The sequence below is a fragment of the Gekko japonicus genome, unplaced genomic scaffold (assembly GCF_001447785.1).
Source record: "Gekko japonicus isolate JY-2015 unplaced genomic scaffold, Gekko_japonicus_V1.1 scaffold383, whole genome shotgun sequence".
Taxonomy (NCBI): domain Eukaryota; kingdom Metazoa; phylum Chordata; class Lepidosauria; order Squamata; family Gekkonidae; genus Gekko; species Gekko japonicus.
Window position 1 is genome coordinate 532,204 of NW_015164193.1, and position 6,614 is coordinate 538,817.

At 44.4% G+C, this 6,614-nt stretch overlaps 1 protein-coding gene across 1 annotated transcript in view; it reads right to left on the reverse strand.

Annotated features, from left to right (window-relative positions):
- COL21A1 (collagen, type XXI, alpha 1) overlaps nucleotides 1–4,880 on the reverse strand; it is a 209,669-nt gene extending 204,789 nt beyond the window's left edge. The window contains exon 1 of the mRNA XM_015408301.1: nucleotides 4,816–4,880. The gene's annotated coding sequence lies outside the window, so the exon portion shown is untranslated. The remainder of the gene's footprint in view (nucleotides 1–4,815) is intronic.
- Nucleotides 4,881–6,614: the final 1,734 nt, after the last annotated feature.

Below are 6,614 nucleotides of genomic sequence, written 5' to 3' on the forward strand. Positions count from 1 at the left end.
TTCTGGCCACTGTGTGACACAGAGTGTTGGACTGGATGGGCCTTTGGCCTGATCCAACATTGGCGTCTCTTATGTTCTTATGTTCTTACACCTAACAGGCTGTTGTCTGTCAGGTGCAGCAGTGGTTTCAGGGTGCTTAAAGCCATGAGGCAGCCCGCCCCAGCAGTAACGCCTTAGTGATCCTGCCAGCCTTTCCTCCACAGTGGCTTCTAATACTCCTCCCCCTCCTACACTGGACAGGCACCTGCCTGTCAGGTGTAGGAAAGGAGGTGGGATGCTTCCAGCCACCTGGGAGGTTTGCTCAGCAGGACTGCCTTAGCCCTGCTGGTGGCCAGCCTTTAAATACAATCCACCCCAACACCAGACAGGCGGGTGTCTGTCAGGTGTACGAGCAGGGCCAGGGTACTTTAATCCATCAGGGATATTGCCCCAGCAGGATCACCTTAACGGTGCTGCTGGCCCAACTTACCCACACTCCCACCTACAATGGAAATATACCCCAAATTTGTAGAAACCTAGTTTCCTTTATTAGTTTATTTAACTTCTCACAATGTGGGTTCTAGAAAATTGGTTCATATGAACTTGCTTAATATCTGATTGCTTGGATAGTGTTTTGAATATGTAGTTATGTCCCACTTCTTAAATGTAACATAAATGAGAGGCAATTTAGTTAAAGGGGGGGTATGCTATGCCCTCCCCCCCCAATTCAATGCCAATGGCCAAACCCCTGCACCAAGTACCAGTGAGATTACCCTGAGGTGCTCAGAACAACACAGTCTCCATATGAGCAAAACAATCCAGGAACACAAGTAGAGAGGACATCACTTTTGTGGAAGGTGGCAGGATTTGACTTAACAGACTACTGCTTCTTAAATGGACGGTTCTATGTGGCCTGCTCCAGAGTGAACTCACCAAGCAGCGTGATGATCCTAGCACCTGAGGGCAGAAGCACCAATGTGGTCTACAGAGAGGCCCTTCAGTAGAAAAGAAAAAAAGTATGTATGTCTCACTTCATTTTTTACACTACAATCTTCTCCATTAGAATTCACACAGGAAATGTTACATTTCAAACTTCACATCATCAGTATTATAACTAGATTTATGGGACTTAAATACTGTAGCGAAGCACGGGTATCAGGCTAGTAGGTAATAAACAGTATCTGAAAGGCACTGGGTGGGTATCTAAGGCAGGGGAGGCTGAGATGGTTTGACACCTGCTGCCTTAACCAAAGGCCTGGTAGAACAGCTTCATCTTACAAGCCCTGCAGAACTGTAATAGGTCCCACAGAGCTCTGATCTCAGATAGGAGCATGTTCCAACAGGCCAGGGCCCAGCCTGAGAAAGCTCCGGCCGTGGTCAAGCCTGATGTCTCTTGGGCTGGTGATTACCAGGAGGTATTGATCTGCAGAGCGCAAGACTCTCTGGGGCACATATGGGGAGATGATCCCATAGATATATTGGTTTATTAGCTTGCTCTAATGTTGGTCAATGTTGGTCAAAAGATGGTGTACACATACCATAAAATGAACCACAAGGTAAATTGCTACAGGGAAGATGTCCGTATGTAATTAATGTAACATAAAACAAGCCACTAAATGTTAGTGGGCTGTTTTACATGAAATGAGGAAACCCTAATAAATCAGCATTAGTGCAAGCTAATTTTCTCGTAACATCTGGAATCCAAGGTCCTAGGATACAAGTCAAAATCAGAAGAAACCTATTAAGTCATGTTGCCCCAGCATTGCCAATATAACTTTCCTCCCAACACTGTATCTATTTAGCCTGCCCTGTCCAATTTTCTATGTTATGAAACTTCAGATACATTTGCCAGGATTCCATACACTTTCCTACTCATTAACTGAGTGGCCAAGGGAACTCCCAAGCCAAGATTTTCCAGATGATGCATTAAGATAATAGTGACCAAACACAATGACCCATGCATTAAGATAATAGTGACCAAACACAGTTATCCAATGACGCCCTTTTTATTCTAGGTCTTACATTAAATGAGTTTACTCATTTTTTTACACCTGGGGTTTCAGACTAAAAACTGGGTTTAAAGCTTACTAGTAGCACAGGACAAGAGTACAAATCCGGTGTTACTGAAATTCATTCATGATGGTGCTATACAATCCTCAGCATCACAAGGTAATGAGCTCAGTATTCAGTTCACAATGAAACCAGGTCACTCCACAGTAATGAATATGAAGGGGAAATGGAGAAAGTTCTGGTTTTCTTCACATCCAGTCCTTTGTGGTACAATTTCGGGGGGGATATTTCGGAACACATCACAAAATATCTGCTTCAATTTCCTTTCCTTAACACTAACAAAGAATTGCTCGTAACAGGGGCTTATATCTGCCACCACTAGCTTCATTAACACCCAAGCAGAGTGGATGTGCATCTATTGCCAAGGGAATACACAAGTGAAACACATGTGGAGAGCCAGTGTAGTATAGTGGTTAGCATCAGACTAGGATCTGGGAGCGCCAGGTTCAGATTCCCATTCTGACAAGGAAGCTTCTTAGGTGACCATGAGCTGGCTAATCACCTTCTCAGCCTAACCTTACTCCACAGGGCAGCTGTTGTGAGTGTGATATGGAGGAGGAGAAAATGATGTTGTAAGCTGTCCTGGGTTCCCACTAAGGGAAAAAGCAGGATACAAATATAACAGGCACAGGCTGCATCTGGGTATTAAAACAATGTGTAATTTCATGCACACCCCTTCAGCCATCTCTTTGTGCATGGAGCTTGACACAAAACTAATAATCAACCAGGTTGATTCTAAATGATTCATCATGGTGAAAGGGAGCTTGATAAAACGGAACAGTTGCAAATCAAGCTTCGTGTACAAAGAGAAGAGTGAGGAAGGTGTACGGGCAAAACAAACTGTGCTTAGGTTCAGAGTTTAGTTCACTGTGACATCAGAACGTAGACATCAGAACGTAGCCACAGAAGTAGACGGGCCCTGCCCAGTTGAGCAGATCAAGTCTAATGTAACACATGAATAAACTAGCCACCCAGCCAAGATGTTGTTACTGTCTTCCCAGCTTGCCTTATATGACTGGGGAGCAAAGATCTATGAAGCCTTTTCTGACACACAAACAAGCAAGTCTGTGGGAACCTTCTGAACCTCTTGAAATCCAAGATACACTGTGTCTAATCCATGTAACCACACACAACACAAATCTAGCAATTTCTTGATGCCACCCCAAAGCATAGACCTCAAGTCAAAGATGTAGCATGTGGCTGGCAAGCATCCACTTGGCATGCAGCCACACAGAAAGTACCTCAACACACAGAGCAGCTGCCAAGTGGGTTTGGATTTCCAGTGCCAAGATGCCATCATGTGTTCGCTCATTTGTGTCAGTCTGTCCTCTGGTGCCAATGAACTGAGGCACACTTTCATGCTAATGCAGTTAGTTTGCATAGTAAAAATATGCGATGGCATTTAAAAAATCATCAGCAATACAGAGTTCCCAAGTGGTGGTTTTAAAATGAAAATAAACACAGCTAAGATTTTTGTGTTCAAATTCCACACATACAGATAAGCCAAGTTTATATATTGTCCCTCCATTTTATCCATGAAATAAGTAGGTAAATATTCTAAAGCATTTACAGTACACCTCAAAATTGGTTGCATCCTTCCCTAGAAATATACACCTGCCCATCTCCTGCCTTGAAAACCTCATGAGTCAATTGCGACTTGATGACACAAAATCATTATTATTTCCATATTTCCTGTGCACCCCATCAAAGAGTTCTGGAAGCAACTGGGAAACTGTTATCCAATTTTCTACAATTATATTTCCATGGTGACCCATTTTTCCAGGAAACAGCAGCTTTTTCATAAAATGACGGAGAACCACTGAAGAACATGACCCAGACAAGTGAGGCTCAGGAGATACCCAAAGCTGGAATCCATTCATATTTACTCAGGAAACAGGTGAAAATGCTTGGCCTTACTTCTGAGTAAATCTGCCTTGGATCAGACTCCACAGGGATACCTTCTTAGCTTAAAGGGGATTTTCTGAAGCTCAGTAAAAGTATTACAAACGTAGGAAAATTTCCTTTGAACAAATAATGCTTTTAAGCTCTTGTTAGCATAACAAATGTCAAAGAGGAAACAAGCTCATTATTTCTAGAGGCGGCCAAAATGCCCTTCCCGGAGGCTGAATCACGCATCAAGTTAAGGCAGTATTTCTGGCATAAGTGCTGAGGGGTTAAGTTTCCCAGAACTCAGAGGGGCTCTTATCGGAGGGAACGTGCTTGTAAGATGGGGCCGCCTGGGATCCTCACCAAAGCGCCAAGACACTAGTTAAGGTACCATGTGGCGAAAGAACAGCCACAAATCACTAGCCACCCAAGAGAGCTCATCCAAGGGAAAATGCCTTGAGAACGTCCAAGGGGTAGCCGTGTTCGGCTGAGATGCTACTCACACTTACCTAGGGGGAAACCCTATTGAACAGAGTGGGGGTAAGTTTTGAGTAAACATGCATAGGACTGCACTACGAGCACAAAAGGAGAGTCCGGGAGCAGCTTCCAGGTTAACAGATATTATTGTAACACAATGTTCACTGAGCTAGAACTGGTGTTATGATAAAAGCTGCTAGTCTTTCAGGAACCCCAAGGTTCTTCTTTTGACTTTATCTTTGCAAACAAATAGCACATCGCAAGAGAAAACTATTCCAAGAAAGAAACACAGTTTGCTAAACTTTACCTACAAAAACTTGATAGCATACAGCTAGAAATAAAGCCAAAGCAAAGTACCTTTCGTTTTACATCTTGCAACCCAAACTGCACCGGAACTCTTACCTTGCTTCAGTTTGCACAAAGTGGCTAGCGCGGCTGCAGCCTACAAAGGACCGCAGTTACAGTCGAGATAAGGACTATTGCATGTAGGCGGACAACAAGAGCGCAGCCCAACCAGGGAAGTTCTAATCAGCGTTAGCTTTCTCCAAATGCCCCGATCCTTCGTGTACCACCAGCTACAGTTTGTTCAACGGAACAGCCTCGTCCCAGCTTTCCACTGACATTTTTTCTTACTCGACACTTTGCTGGGGGCGGAGCCAGGAAGATAAGAAAGCCCATGGGGGAGGGGGTGGGGAAGAGGAGTCCGGGAGTCCCCGCTGCGCCTCCGCGTGGAGAGAGTGCGCTGCAAGGCGAACGGCCGGGACGGAGGAAAGGGTTCCGCGAGCGTGATGATCTCCCGCCGTCGACCGTTCACATTATGCGTGTTAATCACAGGCAACATTTAAGATCTCTTCATAAGGTGTCCTCGTGTCACGGCTAGAGGATCCTGAGTCGCTGGACTACTTCAGAAAACAAATGCACTTTTGAATAATGCCCCCTTTTTTAAAAAAATAAAACAAATGGCAAACACGTAAGAAGGAAGGGTTCTACCCAGATCTCTCCTTACTGCTAGTTTTTCTTTGTGTGTGTGTTTTGTTTTGTTTTTTGCTTGCTTGCTTGCAGAGAATTTTTTAATGGGGGGGAACCGACCTTCAATGTGATCCCCAACAGGGAAAAAGGGAAAAGTCGGATCTTCATGGATCCTCATGAATTCATATGATTTTTACATTGAAACGAAATGAAACTACCATCATATTGTAAGCCATGTGTTAATCTGTAGGGGGATCACAAAAATCACGCATCCACAGGTTCCTGGCACCACAACAGCACAAAAACATGATTCCAAAGCACGGATCCTCATGAATTCATATGATTTTTACGCTGAAATAAAATAAAACCATCATCATACTGCAGACCATGTCTTAGACTATAGGCAGCACTCCAAAAATCATGCCCCCGAATTGTGGCACCACAAAACTGCAAAAACATGGTTCCAAAGCACGGATTCTCATGGATCCTCAGGGTTTTTCAATTGGGTCACTCCGAACACACCATCAAATCACATAACATGTCCACAGATTGCACCACAGAAATCACAGATCCAAGGCTTCGTGGTGACACCATTCTGCAAAAACATGATTCTGAAGCACGGATCCTCATGGATGCTTGGTTTTTTCTGTTGGGACACCACAAACATACCATGAAATCCCATATCATGTCCATGGCCACAGCCTGCACCACAGAAATCATGGTGCCATGGCTCTGTGGCAACGCCATGCTGCAAAAACATGGTTCCGAAGCACAGATCCTCATGGATCCTTATGATTTTTGCATTGAGTCACCCTAACATCACCATCAAATAATATGCCTTGTCCATGGCCACAGAATGCAGCACAGAAATCACATGTCCACAGCTTCATGGCAACACCATGCTGCCAAAACATGGGTCTGGAGCATGGATCCTCATGGATGCTTGTGGTTTTTGTGTTGGGACACCCCAAACATGCCATTTCCATGCCATATCCATGGCCATACTTACACCACAGTATTCATGGGTCCCGAGCTTCGTGGCAACACCATGCTGCAAAAGCATGGTTCCAAAGCACGGATCCTCATGGATCCTCAAGGTTTTTGCATTGGGTCACCATGAACTCACCATCAAATCACATATCATGTCCATGGAAACAGGTTATACCACAAAAATCACGAATCCACAGCTTCATGGCAACACCATTCTGCAAAAACATGGTTCCAAAGCACGG